Here is a 16,743-nt window from a genome sequence, read left to right on the forward strand (position 1 = left end):
GGTTACTCCTGGCTTTGCACTCAGGAATTACTCCTGGCGATGCTCGGGGGACCAAATGGGATATCCGGGATTGAACCCGGGTCGGCCATGTGCAAGGCAAATGCCCTACCCACTGAACTATCACTCTGGCCCCCTCCCTCTATACATTTTTAGAGGCAAATTACATCTGCTTCCACACCATTCTGTAGGTAAACCCATCTAGTTACCATTGTAAAAAGCAAAAACACCCTACAGAGGCAGTAAGAACACAAACAGGGAGTGTTTTAAATGAGGAAAAATCAAATGCTTAGAAATAGTCCACAAGAAGAAAATCCTTTTCATATGTATTTTAGTAGGGCGGCTGCCTTGCATGCAGCCAACATGGCCGACCCGAGTTCGATTCCTCCGCCCCTCTCGGAGAGCCCAGCAAGCTACCAAGAGTATTCGATATGCCAGACACAGTAACAACAAAGTCTCCAATGGAGACGTTACTGGGCCCGCTCGAGCAAATCGATGATCAACGGGAGGGCCTTTACTTACTTACTTTACTTTACTTACCCTGCCTATCTCAAATTTGTATCTTAAAATTTTAATAACTTTTAAGCTAAATTATAGGAGCGATAGCACAGCGGGTAGGGCGTCTGCCTAGCATGCAGCCAACATGGCCGACCCGAGTTCGATTCCTCCGCCCCTCTCGGAGAGCCCGGCAAGCTACCGAGAGTATTCGATATGCCAGACACAGTAACAACAAAGTCTCCAATGGAGACGTTACTGGGCCCGCTCGAGCAAATCGACGATCAACGGGAGGGCCTTTACCTTTACCTTTACCTTATATTATAATGCAAAAGCTAAAATCTAAAAAAGTCGAAATGGTGAATAATAAAATGACCAGTTACTCTCTTTGCCAGTGATGCTATGAATCACATTAAGGTGGTACAACTAAATGCAACTTTAGTTGCTGATCACTGGCTAACTTAAGCACTGAAGAGAATTACTGTAGGTGAAGTACAGTGGGTAGGACACTTGCCTTGCACACAGCCAACACCAGTTCAATCCCCAGCATCCCATATGGTCCCTTGAGCCCCACTAGGAGATATCCCTGAACGCAAAGCCAGGAGTAAGCTGTGAGCACTGCCAAGTGTGGCCCAAAACAAAGAAAGAAAAACAGAAGTATTTAGCAGAATCATTTCACAAAAGAACTCTATAACTTTGTAGATTATGCCCTATATATCCCTATCACAAGTCTGAGGCAATTCCCAACTTTCTATCACAAAGAATAAAGTCAAAGACCTATATGAGGAAATAACAAAAATCCACTTACAAATTCTCACTCCTCTCCTTTAGCAGGAGAAACAAGATACAAAAATAAATTAAAAAGCATGTGTGAGAGGATATCCAAATTGCTTTAGTGGGGAATATAAGAAACAAATTCCTGGATGTCTAATAAAAAAGTGTCTTAATCATGTTTAATGTTTTAACCACCTGATATAATTTTAATTACCTTTGTTTTTTTCTTTTATTGCAAGAGTTTAATGATTTGATAAACCAGGTGAATATCATGCACATATAAATCAAGTTAACTGATGTCATTTAAAAGGTTGTTAAAGCATTATACCCATTCTTTAATTCACTGAACTAAAAAAAAAATCAATTTTCATTCAATTTTTTTCAGCAAATTCTAAGCTATCAGGAACTGATTCATCTACTGACACCATAAAACTCTAACTTGCTGGGAAAGTTCATGATTCATCCTTCAAACCCACTGTCTGCAAATGCACCTGTATTCCAAAAGCAGGACAGATGAATACCTGGCCTGTGACCACAAATATTCCTAAGAACCACAAATCCAAATCTACATATTATTGCCTCAGCTAAAAAGTGATCTTCTGAATGAGAAGTCTCCCAGATCAGTTTTATTCCAGGTAGTGAAAAATAAAAGGCTTCAGGGTCACAGTAAAAATAGCCATAACACCAAGTTTACACACAGTTGTCCTTCAGTTTAATTATTAACACTGCCATCTCTCATCCTCAAAGGGCCTTGTTTTGAAACAAAACACATCAGTGGTGACAGAAGTCAATGACGGTAGCTTAGGGAGTGAGGAGATACTGAGTGGGAATAGAAAGGGAGCCCTTCGGGAGCATGAAAAACCTGTATCTTGATCTGAGTGTGTTTATCAGGGCACACACATATGGAAAAATTCACTGAATTGGAGGTCAGAGAGATAGTGCAGGGGTTAAGGCACTTGTCTTGCATACAGCCAACTCCAGTGGATCCCGGGAATCACATATAGCCCCTAAGTGCCACCAGGACTCTTCCTCCTGAGAACAACAGGGTGTGGCCTAAACACCACCCTCCCCCAATAAAGGTCATTGAATTGTACTACTAAGATCTTACTGGAAGTTATAGCCAAGTAAAACAATTTTAAACACACTTTAAAATGTATGTACGATCCCATTTTAAAATTATGTATGTAAGAGTAATTAAAATTATCCTAGATACAGCTACCAAGATTTTTTTTCCTAAGTATATTTTAGTAGATGCATAATGACCACTTTTATGGACTTCCTTTCAAAACAGTCTGTGGGGCTAGAATGATAGAAGCAGCAGGGAGATGCCTTGCATGTGGTTGACCTGGGTTCAATCCCTGGTACCCCATATGGTTTCCTGAGTGCCACCAGGAGTGATAGATGAGTGCAGAGCCAAGAGTAAACCACGGGCACTGCTGGGTGTGTCCCTAGCCCCCCAAATTTAAAACTACAGACTGTGACTCTTCAAAAAAAATCTTTTTATTTTAAAAGGTTGCCAAGGAACTAGAGGGATAGTACAGCAGGTAGGGCACTTGCCTTGCACTTGGCCATGCTGGGTTCAATCCCCAGCACCCCAAATGGCTCCCAAGTCCACCAGGAGTTATCCCTGAGCACAGAGACAGGAGTGAACCCTAAGTACCACCAGATGTAGCCCAAAACCCAAATAGTAAGTAAAATAAAAAGTTACCAAGGGGACCAGAGAGATAGTACAGAGGGTAGGACACTTGCCTTGCATACAACCAACCAGGGATTCAATCCCCAGCACCCCATATGTTTCCCAAGGACTGCCAGGAGTGGTCCCTAAGCATAAAGCCAGGAGTAAACCCTGAACACCACCAGGTATATCCCAAAAACAAAATAAAATTAAAATACAAAAAAAAAAAAAACTAAAAAGAACTAAACGCTGCCAAAGTCCAGAGGAACGGTACAATGTCTTAAGAGAATCTGTCACGAGTTCCACATATGCTGAGCTCAGTCCCGGCAGCTGTGCTGGGTGATCCCGGCACCACAGGCGATTTCCAGCAGCACTGCAGCCTGGTGTGTGAACACCCAAAGAACGGGTGCCACCAGGGTGAACAGTGAACCTAAAATGAAGTGCAAGGGCCACGGCCGAGAAGAACAACTTTTGGTGAGCACTTGGGTGGATACAACTATAACTTGCGTGCCTCAACTAAGAGTGTGACCACCCGCGAACAGTTGCAAGCACCCCAAATAAAGCTGCAAGCACGACAACTAAAAAGTGCAAATCTCGGGGAAGAAGAACAGGAACAAGCACCAAGCCGGACCCACATAGCAACATCAACAACTGCGCGGGAAGGGGCGGGGGGCACTTAACTAGAGCGGTTAACGCTTTTAAACTAGGGATAACTAGGAACATCTCTTAAGGCAGAAAAATTTAAAAAGTCGCCGAATTTTACAACTGCAAATAAGGAAAAGCAAATCTGGAAGGGCTAAGGTTCCCGGGGGGGAACGCACTGATCTAAGTCAAGGACCAAGGTAGTTAACAGGGCTGTTTCCTGATTTTAGGCCACTCCCGCTTCCACCAGGCCGTTACTTTCCTGACAGTGTAAACAAACCTGAACTCCGGGCTACCTGCCGCCTAGAAGAATCCCACCTAAGCCCCACAAGCCCAGCTCCACGGGCCCAGCGGTACACGCGAGGGCTCGGTCGCCCCGCATCCTCCGCAGGCAGCTGGCAGGCGAACAATCCGACGTTCGAGGCGTTCGGCTTCGCGGGCACCGACGTCCCTCTGACAGCTGCCCATCGAGGAGGGTGCAGGAGTCAGTCGGCCGGGGCGGACAAAACCCACGTCCTCTCCCCGGGGCTCCCCCGAGACTCGGCTCTCAAAAGCCGTGATCGCCGCTCAGCAGCGGTCCGGGAGCACCAGCACGGGCTTGGAGGGAGCCGCGCGAGGACCCTGCACCAAGCAGCACGCACCCTTTCTCCGCCGGGGGTGCCCGAGTGCGCGGCCGGCCCCCGGCGAGCGCGGCGACGGCGGCGGCGGCGGCTCCGTCCCACACCCGCGCCTCCCCGGCCGACATCTCGGAAGAAACTTAGCGTGCACCCCTTTCCGCGGGAACTGATCGCCTCGCCCCGCAGGGCGCCTCCGCTCCCCGCGGAGCAGGCCTCGCTCCTCAGGACTCTGCGCCTCGCCTCTGCGTCGCCGCCGCCCTCCGGGTCCCGGGCGAGGGCCTCCGGGGCTCGGACAGCGGGACGCCCCCGAGCTCGGGCGCGGCAGGTCCGCGCCGGGCCGGGCGCGGCGGGTTCCGGGCGAGCCCACGGCCCGTTCGTTCGCGCGCGCCGCGCCGCGCCGCGCTGTGCCGTCGCCGCCGCCGCCGCCGCCGCCAGGCCCGACACGCCGCACCACGCCGGCCCGAAGCAACCGGTTGTAGCGGCCGCTGGACGCGCCGCCTCGGCCCTCCGAAGTTGGGACCCGCGGCGCGGGGGGCGCGCCCCCGGCCCCGGCTGCGGGTTCGCGCCCCGACCCCGGAGCGAGCCCGGGGGGCGGGTCCGCGGGGGCTCGGCGGGCGGGAGCGCGGGGCGCGCGGGGAGGGGCGGCGCGGCGGGCCCGGCGCGCCGGGGAACTTGGGCGCCCGCCCGCCCGCGCCGCCGCCGCCGCCCGGCCACTTCGCCCTCGCGCACGCCCGCCCGCCCGCGCCGGCCCGGACGCGGCCGGGCGCCCGGGCGCGCTCGTGCCGGGGCCGGCCCCGGCGGCCGGTGCGCGGGGGCGCGCCAGGCCGCGCGCGGGTGCCGCGCGGCCCCCCGCCCCGCCCCCGCCCCCAACGTGCCGCCGCCCGTTGGCGCCTCAGCCCGCGCGCCCGCCGCCCGCCGGCGCCCGGCCGCGCCGGGGTTGGCAAAGTTGTGCGGCCGCCTGCCGGGGGGCGCCGCGCCGTGCCCCGCGCCGCGCCGCCGCCGCCCCTTCAGGCCGCCGCGCGGGAAGGCCCAGCCGGGCGGCCCCGCTTTTTTACCTGCCGGGAGTTTTCCGCGCGCGCGCTCGCTCGCGCGCTCCGCCGCTTCTCTTCTTCGCCCTGCTCTCGCGCTCCCCTTCCTCGCCGTTGTTCGGCCGCGGGCCGGCTCGCGTGCGCGTCCGGGTCCGTGTGTGCTTCTTTCTTTCCTTCTTGGCGCTCCCCCCACCCCGCGCGGGCGCGTTCCTGGCTCGCGCCGCCCGCGCTCGCCCGCTCGCGCCCTCCTTCCTGCTGGGCTCGGCGGAGCGGGGCGGCCCGCAGCTCTCCCCGCCCCCCTCCACCCGCGCTCCGGCGGAGGCGGCGGCGGCGGCGCTCCGCGCTCCGACTCATTCCAATATGGCACGGGCGCAGAGCGCATGCGCCCGCGCCCCCCCCCCACCCGCGCTCCTCCCTGCAGCCCGCGCCCCTCGCGCCGCGCGCGTGGCGTCCCCCCGGCCGGGCCTCCCCAGCCGCCCGCGCGCCCGGCCGCCCGGCCTCCGGGGCGCGGGGGGGGCGCGGGCCGGGAGACGCGGCCCGTCGGCCCGCGCCGCCCCGCGGGGGGCCCCCCGCTCCGGCCCACAACTTGTCGCGGGCACCTGGAGGGGGCCGCGGCGTTGGGCACGCGGCGGGGCCGGACGACGCCGCGAGCCCGCGCCAGCCGGGCCCCTCGGCGGGCGAGACGCGCGCCCGGACCCCCGGCCGCCCGCCCGGGCTCCTCGCTCGGACCCGCCCGCGGAGGGCCTCCCCCGCCCCGCGCTGCACCTCGGCCGCGGGGACCGAGCCTCGGGGCGCCGCGGGGGTCCGGGCCGGAGCCCTGCGCGCCGCTGTCGTCCGCACGTGACCGCCGCGGGCAAGATGGCATTAGCTGGGGGGCGGCGGCGGGGCCGGGGGGGCGGGCGGCGCGGCATCCCGGCGCGTGTCGCCGCGGGAGGGGACGGCCGCCCCGCGCGGGGCCCGCGGCGCCCACACTCGGGCGGGCGCGCTCTCGGGGCCGGGGGAGGGCACCCAAGTGCCCCCTGCCTGCCGAGGGAGACCCGCGACCCCGGCGCGCCCGCGGGCTCCGCGCTTCCGCAGGAGGCGCCCTGTAAATCCGCGTTTTCCTGCCGCTCGGGGCCCCAGCGAGGGGGCAGCGGGACGGCTCCCGAACCGGGGAATCGGGCCGGGCGTCCCCAAACGGTTCGGCAGCCCCGACCCGGAGCCCGCGAGCGAGCGCAGGTGCGAATGGGACACCCCCTCCCCTCCCGCCCCGCCTGCTCGGGAAAGTTCTCTCCGGAAGGGAGCCCGTGCGCCACCGAGATCCCGGAGTGCACGGACCCTGCGTCCCGTCCCGGGAGGACGTCTGGGATGGGACCCCGAGGGCTCTGGCCTCTCCGAAAAGGGAGGCGATCTCCTCCGGCTCTCGCCAGGAGGAGGTGGACTGTGTCAGGGGCGGACCCCCGGCTGCTTGCCGCTCACCTCCCCACTGCGCTGGGAGATGTAACCCCCCACTTACAGGAAAACTTGTTCAAAGCCACTCGGCTAGCTGGATTTGAATCCAGATTTTTTTAATCACCGCTCCAGACCCCAGGAGGATCAGACGGCAGAAAGAAACAAGTGAAAGGGCTAAAGTAGCCATGCACCACAGAATTGCAACTTTTCACACACAAGTGTTTTTGCCTATATACATGTCTTTACATAGTTGCAACTTTAATCCTCTTTTGTTCGCAAAGGTAACTTCTAGAGTGAGGAACTCCAGAGTTAAGACAGGCGGTGGTACCTTGCGGGGATCTAACTATGCGATCCTGGGTGTAACTGACTCCAACCCTTTGACTCATCTCACCTGCCCCACTAAATTACATAATTCTTATATATATATATATATATATATATATCATATATATATATATTGGGGGGAGGGTTGACAGGGATCAAACCCAGGGCCTCACATCCAAGGCAAGAGCTAGGTTCTTTGCAATTGTTTACTAATATAATCTTTAATTCTGCACTTGGAAGTTCCTGTTTTGTTTTCCTTTTTGGGTCACACCCAGCGATGCTCAGGGGTTACTCCTGGCTTGTGCCTCAGGAATTACTCCTGGCGATGCTCAGGGGACCATATGGGATGCTGGGAATCAAATCCAGGTCGTGTGCAAGGCAAACACCCTACCCACTGTGTTATCACTCCCACCCCTGCACTTGTAAGTTCCTGGATGTTGACTAACCAACTAGAAGACACTCAGCGAAGCTCAAGGGTTACTCTTAGCTCCACACTCTAGAATAACTCCAGGTGATGCTCTAGGAACTGTTTGGGATGCCAGAGATCAATCAAATATCGTTGTGTGCAAGAAAAGCACCCTACCCGCTGTATTATTGCTCAAGCCCCAGGGGCAAAGTAGTCTTGCTTCTTGGTTACAAGTAACTTTTCCAAAGAGTAGTCTCTCCTACCTCCTCTCAGAAACATGTTTGACGGGAGTTAATATACATTTCTAAGGTTTGGGTGCCATCCTTTTTTCTCTTCCCTTCTCCAGTAGTGTTTATTAAGTCAGATTTATTTTAGCATTCTTAGTTTTCAAAATAAAATCTGCCATCACACCCCCCCCCCCAGTGAATGTTTCCCCATGCATTATCTGTATTATCCTTTTGTTCATATCCTTTTGTCTGTCAGGGACTTGAATCTCTCCTAACTTTGAAAAACATTTTTTATACATTGACTTTCCTGTATTAGTACTAATGCAAGTATTTCCCATGCTCATTTTTCATTTTGTCTCTTTTTACTGTTCAATTTGTCATCCTGTGTGGGAATTTTTTTGTATTTTGGGAGGTTGTTCGTTTTTTTGTTTAGTGCTAGCAAATTGAACTTTGTTCCCCACATACCATCTGATAATCTGTGTTCCTTTTTTTTCTTTCTTTCTTTTTGTTTTGGTTTTTGGTTTTTGGCCCACAACCAGGGATAGAACCTGGGTTAACTGCCTGTAAGGCAAATGCCTTACCCACTGTACTATCTCTCTGCGCCCTCCCCACCCCCAACCCACAATCTCCTTTCCAAGAGTTACCTACAATTTTATTTACATAAAATTCTTTCATTGGGGGCTGGAGCAATGGTACAATGTTAAGGCGCTTACCCTTCCACGTGACTGACCTGGGTTTGATCGCTAGTACCTTATGTGGTCCCATGAACCCACCAGGAGAGATCCCTGACTACAAAGCCAGGAGTAAGCCCTAAGCACTGCTGGGTGTACCCCACCACCACCACCAAAAAACCAAAAATAAATTCCTTAATGATCATTCCAAGTTTACTTTGCTATGTGAAGTAAAATAAGAATGTAACTCAATACCATCAGTTTTTATTGCTTTTGCAGTCATCACTTACTAAACCATTCTTCCTTTACCCCTTGTTTAGTAAAATCTACATTTATGTAAGATTTTTATTTTGGTTGGTCTATTTCTGTATTCTTCATTTTCTTTCATATACCTCCGTTTGAGCAAATGCCATATGGATCTAAATATTTATTCTTTAAAAATAGATGGAGAGATGGCTCAAAGGACGAGAGAACATGCTTTGCATGCAAGAGGCCCAGGTTCAACCTCCAGTACCACATGGTCTCCTGAGCACCACCAGGAACACTGAGAGTCACCCCTGAACACTGCCAACTGTAACCCAAAAAATTCAAAATAAAAATAAGTTCCAACTTGCATATATGTAAATATGTGTGCTTGGAGGACCATGTAATTCTGGGGATCAAACTAGGGTCCCCTGCATGCAAGGCATACACCTGCAGCCCTGTACTCTCCCGGACCCCAGAAAACGACTTTCACTACCCCTCTCATTCAGTTACTTGACCCCATATGGGGTCACAGCTCACAGTTTAAGAAGCTAGGGACTGGACAGATAGTACAGGATTTAAGGCACTAGACTTGCCAGATTCAATTCCTGGCACTGCATCTGACATAATCCCCATGCACTGCCAAAGTGATCCCTAAGCACAGAGCCAGGAAGAAGTCTTGAGTACTGCCAGGTGTGCACAGGGGCACACATACACACACTCAAAAAAAAAAAAAGCCAGGGACAATACTGTGTGAATCCCTTATCGTCTAAAACTTTGCCTGCTACTTCTAAGCAGGCTTGCTCCTGCTGGTAATCTTTGACTCAGTCTTCTGATTGAGAATCAATCACAGAGCAGTGTGGAATTTTTTCCAACTTAAGAACTCAGAGAGTCAGAGTGATAGCACAGAGGGTAGGGGTTTGCCTTGCACACGGTTGATCCAAGATCGAATTCTTGTCTTCCAGGATCCCCATTAGTCAGCTGCCCCACTGTCATTGACAAACAATGGCCTCGTATCAGCACAACTCAAGCAAGCCACAGAATGACTTCCTTTGCTAATCATCCAAGTAATCACCATGCAGGTGGCCCTGGCACTGCCATAAGTCTTCCCAAAACCTGCCCTGTTACATCTCCTTGTCTTGGTTCCTAACCACCCTCCCTCCCATTCCTGGCATCCATCACTCCCACCCTGTGTTGTAAGAGAAAAGACAGTAGGTAAAGAAAAAAGAGAGTAAGAGAAAACACAGTGAAGAAGAAACTGTAAGAGAAAAGACAGCATGCAGCCTGAGCTCAGGTCCAGGGTGAATCCCCTGTGATGAGACTTTATTTGGGGGGATCCTTTATGTGTCTGAGTCTTAGTTTCTGCTTCTATAAAATGGAAATGAAGTCACCTGTCAATCTGGGCCCTGAGAATCCAAGGACACACATTTGTAAGTACTGTTTGCACACAGCAAAGCACAACAGGAATAGGAGAAATAATTGACTAAGGCCCAAAACGGCCTTCTAGAATCTCTCCACTTTCATCTTTATTCACTGAGGCACTTAACTCACTTTCCCCCAGTTGCTTACTAGGGTAAAGGTTCAAACCTCCTGACTCCACGTCCATTTTTGAGTGCCACAGAGCCATGACCCACTTCTTTCCCAGAGAACCCTCTCTGCCTCCACGGTCTTCTTTTCCCAATCCATGGGGAGTGCGGGGGCGATCAACAGACAGAAATGGACAGAAAGCTCACTTTCAGACTAATAGAACTAGCACTTAGGTCTTTGGGCACTTTCAATTTCTTATCTGCCAGTAAGAGCTCACAAGCACCAAAGAGGTGACTAAGGAAATCAACAATGCAGTGGAAACAGGGCTGAGGTTGGTGAAATGTTCTAAAATTAGATACGACAATGGTTGCACAACTTCATGACTTACTGAAAAACCACAAAACTGTGCAGTTTAAATGGCTGAGTTTTATGGCACATAAAAAATATCTAGATTTTAAAATTGTAAGCATGGTCTGGAGTGATAGTACAGCAGTCCTGCACTTGTGTTGCATGCAGCCGACTCAGAGTTGTTCCCTGGCATCCCATATGGTACCCCAGGAGTAATTCCTGAGTCAGGAGTAATTCCTAATTGCAGAGCCAGGGGTAAGCCCTGAGCATCACTGGGTATGGACCCAACCCTCCTCACCCCAAAATAATAATTGTAAGCATGAACCAGAGAGATAGCACAGTGGGTAAGGTGCTTGCCTTGCATGCAAAGGACCTGGGATCATCTCTAGCACTCCATAAGGTCCCCTGAGCCCATCTTGAGTGATCCCTGAGTGCAGAGCCAAGAATAAGTCTTAAACACCACTCACTGAGTATGTCTCAAAACACAAACAAAAAAGTCTTGTGAGGCTCAAAGATAATACAGCAGGTAAGATACTTCCCATGCATGTGGCTGACCTGGGTTGATCTCTTACACTCCATTTGATCCCCCTGAGTCCTGACAAAAGTGATCTCTGAGCACAGAGCCAGAAATAAGCCATCCTGATCACTGCCGGATGTGACCCAAAATACAAAAACCAAAACCTTTAGTCCTTAGAGATAATAGTGCACATGGCAGATCTGGATTTTATCTGACGCATCCCATATGATCCATAGAACTAGGAGAAGCAAGTCCTGACTGAGCACTGCCAGGTGACATCCAAACAACGAAATAAAATAAAATGAAATTTGTAGGCACAGGAAAAATCTACAGGGACAGTATGGCAGATATATTTCATGAGTTAAAGATGACCCATTTAGTGCTTTGCGTGGCTAACATGATGAGGTGTTTTGTTTTGTTACCATGGTTCTTTCTGGGTGAGAATGTCTTCCCGAGCAATGCTCAGTGCGCCCAGGGGCTACTCTCAGCCTGGCTGTGCCAGCCTCATATTTTGGTCCTTGAGTCAAGCACTAGAGTGCTGCTGGAGATCACCAAGGCCATATCCCCCAGTAGTGCTGGGAATCAAACTTTGGGTTTAGTGCATGCGAGGCAAGAACTCCGGTCCTTTGAGCTTTCTCCAAAGTCGTCTTTCTATTTAATTTTTTTTGCTGCTGTTTTGGGGCCACCCCAGTGGTGCTAAGAGTTTGCTCCTAGGTGTGCTCTTAAGAATTATTCCTGACGGGGCTGGAGCGATAGCACAGCGGGTAGGGTGCTTGCCTTGCACGTGGCTGACCCAGGTTCGATTCCCAGCATCCCAAATGGTCACAGGAGCACCGCCAGAGTATATCCTGAGTGCAGAGCCAGGAGTAGCCCCTGTGCATCACCGGGTGTGACACTCCCCCCACAAAAAAAGAAAAAGAATTAGTCCTGACAGGGCTCCAGAGACTATTTAGGATGCCAGGCGTCGAACCTGGGTCCATCACATGCAAGGCAAGCGCCCTACCTACTATACTATCTCTCTGGCCTCTCCTTCCTTTTAAAAGTATAATTTGCACAGAACACAATGTACCACTACAGTCAGTTCCAGAGGGCACTTCCCGCCCCCCCATGGGCAACTGCTAATCTGATTTCTATCTCCACAGAATACTTTTGTCTGTTCTTTAAAATCCACCAGCACTGTCACTGTAACTGTCCTCCCATTGTTCATCGATTTGCTCGGTAGCTTGCTGGGCTCTCTGAGAGGAGCGGAGAAATCAAACCTGGGTCAGCCAGGTTGGCTGCTTGCAAGGCAAATGCCCTACCCTCTGTGCTATCACTCCAACCCATAAACCCAACCGTTAAGGTTTAATACTCTTTTGTTTGTTTACGAGTTACTATTATTAAACGTATTGTTATTAAATATTTCAGGAGACTATTCCTTTTTTCTTTTTTAATGTTTCTTTTTTTAATAACCTTTATTTCAGGTTAAGTAATATTATTCAAAAATACCAACTGCCCTAAGGAGTAGAGATGTAGCAGCTCTCTGTACTGGTCTTCAAAACAGTGTATCCACATCAGTAAAATTTTGAACATACATCTTTCCTCCAATATGCATCAGTGATATTATTTAACACATATAGGCTGTATTGCACACATTTATAAAACACACAAAATGCTGAATCATTAAAAAGAAAGAAGTCCATGGGGCTGGAGCAATAGCACAAAGGGTAGGGCATTTTCCTTGCATTTGACCGACCCGGGTTTGATTACCAGCATCCCATATGGTCCCCTGAGCACCACCAGGAGTAATTCCTGCGTGAAGATCCAGGAGTAACCCCTGTGCATTGCCGGGTGTGACCCAAAAAGAAAAAAAAAAGAAGTACAGATGAGATGAACACTTTTAGTGTAATTTAGGTTTTTGGGCCACACCTGTCAGGACTGTACCTGGTGGTTAAATGTTTACTTTAAAATTTAAAATACTAAATACTAACTCAAAGGGAAGACAAAACCAAGGACTGGAACATATGTCTTGCTTATAGGAGGCCCTGTTTAATCCCCAGCCATAAGTACATGGTCCCCTGAGCATCCCCAAGAGCAACCCTCAAGCTCTGAGCGAGGAGTGGCACCTGAGCACTGCTAGGTGTGGCCTAACACTGGGGGAAAATTTTAAATAATATTCCCTAGTTAAAAGACTTTGGGATTCTTTGCAGGTTAGGGTTAATATGAATAGTACTGCTATAGACATTCACATACAAGTTTGTATGAACTTGTGTTTTCATTTCTCTTAGTAAAGGTAAAGGTAAAGGCCCTCCCGTTGATCGTCGATTTGCTCGAGCGGGCCCAGTAACGTCTCCATTGGAGACTTTGTTGTTACTGTGTCTGGCATATCTGAAATTCAAATATACTAATATAAATCACTTTAGTTAATATAACACAATTATTGAGCATACATAATAAATGATAATATAATGAACTTAAGCAACAGAGATAGTCCAGGATAAGGCACCGACTTATATAAGGCTGACTTCAGTTTATTTAAAAAAAAAAATGTGGTCCCCTGAGCCTGCCAAGGAGTAAGCCTTGATCCCTGAGTGCAGAGCCAGAAGTAAGCCCTGAGCACCACCAGATGTGTGCCCTACCCCCCACCAAAAAAGAATAACAATAAGATAAAATAAAAGTTTTAAGTTATAGAACACTTCACACATAGTCCCTGGGTGTCATCCTTATGCAGGGGCCATGCTAATAGCCTCTGTATTGTTCTAATTTTAGCATATGTACTGCTGAAGTAAGCACCTGAACCCAGTTTAATCCTCAGGCACTGATATGATCCCCTAAGCACTACCAGGAAGTAATCTCTGAGTACAAAATAGTTACACACATACATGAAAAACATATATAAATTCATGTTACTTTAATGTGCATACATTTGGTTGGACACATGGCCCAATCCCGATAGACCTCTACCACCCAGACCTCTACCGCCCAGCTTCAGCCACCATTCTGGAAAAGCGACCCCACAAACTCCACCCCAGAGAGGCCAGTTTCAATCCACCTGCAAGCCAGGACATAAAGGTTCACGGTGCTGGCTGCTTATGGTCAGGAGCCAAGTTCAGGTACAGAGTCTTCTCCAAGGGCCAGAGTGATAGTATACCAGGGAAGGCGTTTGCCTTGCACTCAGCTGACCCGGGTTCGATCCCCGACATCCCATATGATCCCCACCAGGAGTAAGCCCTGAGTATTGCCGGATATGACCTAAAAAGACCAAAAAAAAAAAAATTCAGAGCTTTCTCCTAACCCAAGGAGATACAAGAGGCCAGGCTGTCAGACTCTTAGAAGAGGCATGTCAAGGCCAGCCCACTCAGGAAAGAAAGGGGGGGGATCAAATGAGCTATGACTATGGCCCTCCCACTGGTCTCTAAAGCTGCCTTCAGGGCCTGGCCATGCACCATTGCCCACTCTGATACTGTCTTCACTCCGCCTGCTTGCCGTGATGGAGACCCCCTGGCCCATGCAGCCCAGTCCCCTCTGTCTCGGTCGGTACCCGTTGCCAGTCCTCCTTTATTATTATGATTATTACTAAGATGTCATTTACATATGATCACTGTCAGGATATTGGTGTGAATCCATAAGATGTTAACTAGAACACCTGCTTTATGCCTGTTGTGGGTGCAGGGCAATTTAAGTTTCTTAATTACAAGAGCCTTACAGCTATAGGGTTTGGTTTAACAACCTAGTGTGGTGGGGGCCTTTCTAGCCCTTGCAGGAAGTCAGAGCTGGATTACTGTCTGCATAGAGGCAGGCTGGGGTGGAGGGTGGGAGGGAAACTAGGGACGTTGGTGGCAGCACATAGGACGTTGGAATATTGTATGACTGAAACTCAAATCTTGAGCAACGTTGTGACTGTGTATCTCACGGTGATTCAATTAAAAAATAAAGAACTGGTGGTTTTTGAAGGAAAGAGATTTCTACACAGAACAAACCATGTCAGGGGACATGCCGATGACCCTTGCTTTCCCCAGGAGCTCTCTACCAAATGCTTAATTAAATGCTGATTTCCCCATTACGGCCTTCAGAGTTCCTGCCCTGGCTGGATGGTCCTCCTCCTTCCTATTGGGTTTTGCCTCTCAGGCCTCTCCTTTCCATTCTCTACTGTCGACATTGAGTTTCTCTGTCAGTCTAGGGGACAAAGCCTGAGACAGTGCCTCAACCCGTCACATCCACTACTTTATTTCTTAAAATTCAGCTCGCAACTCTTGAGCCGTGGAAAGCAGAGCAGGTCACTCAGAGCTATCTGGAGGTTCTTTCAGCGCTAAGATGGGGGCTTGAGCTGTGAACACACTTGTGAATGTTTCAGACAAGAAGTTTTTCGAGCTTTTCTCCCAAACAGCTGTGTCAGACGGTGTCTCTCTTTCTCTCCTTCGTCCTTCCTCTCTTCTGCCTCCTGAGTTCCAGCACCGGGGACTGCCACGTCCAGAGCACCTCCCGGCTGAGTGAAGCCTATCTGGGGCAGGTTTGGTTTGGAAAGGGCAGGGCTGGGGGGGGGGGTCACACTCAAGGATGCTGAGGGACTGCTCCTGGTTTGGTGCTCAGGAGATGCTCCCAATAGTGCTCAGGGGAACCATGTGGTTTCAGGGATAGAACCTGACACTCCTGCTCCAGCCCCCTGAGCCATCTTGGGCTGATGGGATAGAAAATGGAATCGAAAGGGCCTCTGTCCTAAGGGGTGAGACCTGCGTCTCTCTCCTGGACCGGGAGCAGGAAACATGAGTCCTTATTCATGAGGGCAGACACTGCTCTACTCTGTGTGAGGACTGGAGGGCAGAGGAAAGCTCAGGGGTGTGTGTGTGTGTTGGGGGAGGGGGGTTCTCGGGGTGGAGGGGGCAGCACTGTGAGGCAGGTCCAGGATGATCTAAAGAACTGATGGCCCAGCCTTGCCAGGCACTGGGGCCAGCAGATGCGGGTAGCTATACTGAGCTCCAGGCCGAGGTCCCCCATGCACCCACCCCAGAGCTGCCCAAACACTTCCCCCACCCACTATCTCTCAGACTCCTCTTTCAAGGCTCCTTCACCCCACTGTCTATAGGCAGAAAGTGAAATCAGAGAAACAGTATTTGCATATCCCAACACAGAAGTCCAGAAAGGATGCTTTACTCAAGTGGGCTCTAGGCCACTCCAGGCAATTTCTTCCTATTTAGTCACCTGAGGAGAGTCACACCCCCAGACCCCAGACATTCCACCCCCCCCCCCCCCCGCCAGACCCAGCCAGGAAGAGAGGGCTCAGCAAGCAGCCGCCCTTAATCACCAGAACTTCATGGCAGGGGCAGGAGCTAATGTACCCTCACCAGAGTTCCGGCTCTGTCTGACCTAAATTCCTTTGGGGAGGGGCAAGGTAACCCCCACCTCGGTAACGTAGGCGCACTATGCAGGGCAAGGCAGGGACAAGGCAGGGATACATCCCTGCTGTGCTCCTACCCATACATGACCTAAGTATGGGGATTGTCCCCTTCATTTCATAGGAAGGTAGATCTTGGCCCCAGGTGGGGCTTGTCCAGACAGAGATTTGATGCCAGGAATGATAATAATACAGACACTAGGCTAGAGAGATAGGCTGGAGGGCATGCTTCCAGCACGGAGGTGGGGGGGGCAGTGATTCAGGCGCTGCATGGTCCCCCAGCACCCCCAGCACTGCCAAGTGACCCCTCGGCTTAAAGCCACAGAAGCACCTTGGGGTGTGGTCCCCAAATATTCATCATCATCATCATAGTAATGATGTAGACACTGATGTAAACAAGACTCACTCCCATTTGGTTGAAAGATAAAAAGGATCTTTCATCTCCATAGC

General features: G+C 51.1%; 1 protein-coding gene and 1 non-coding gene across 3 annotated transcripts in view; both read right to left on the reverse strand.

Moving 5' to 3' along the window:
* SFMBT1 (Scm like with four mbt domains 1) overlaps positions 1-5,563 on the reverse strand; it is a 117,631-nt gene extending 112,068 nt beyond the window's left edge. The window contains exon 1 of one of the 2 annotated variants that reach the window (XM_056129185.1): positions 5,256-5,563. The gene's annotated coding sequence lies outside the window, so the exon portion shown is untranslated. Of the gene's footprint in view, positions 1-3,879; positions 3,930-5,255 lie in introns of those variants that run through there. The other variant, XM_056129186.1, reaches the window with a different exon arrangement.
* Positions 5,564-13,582: 8,019 nt separating this feature from the next.
* Positions 13,583-13,694, reverse strand: LOC130037934 (U6 spliceosomal RNA). Its single transcript, XR_008794519.1, has one exon. It is a non-coding gene; the product is annotated as a U6 spliceosomal RNA (small nuclear RNA).
* Positions 13,695-16,743: the final 3,049 nt, after the last annotated feature.

This window comes from Sorex fumeus, unplaced genomic scaffold (genome assembly GCF_029834395.1).
Source record: "Sorex fumeus unplaced genomic scaffold, SorFum_2.1 ptg000072l, whole genome shotgun sequence".
Lineage (NCBI taxonomy): Eukaryota > Metazoa > Chordata > Mammalia > Eulipotyphla > Soricidae > Sorex > Sorex fumeus.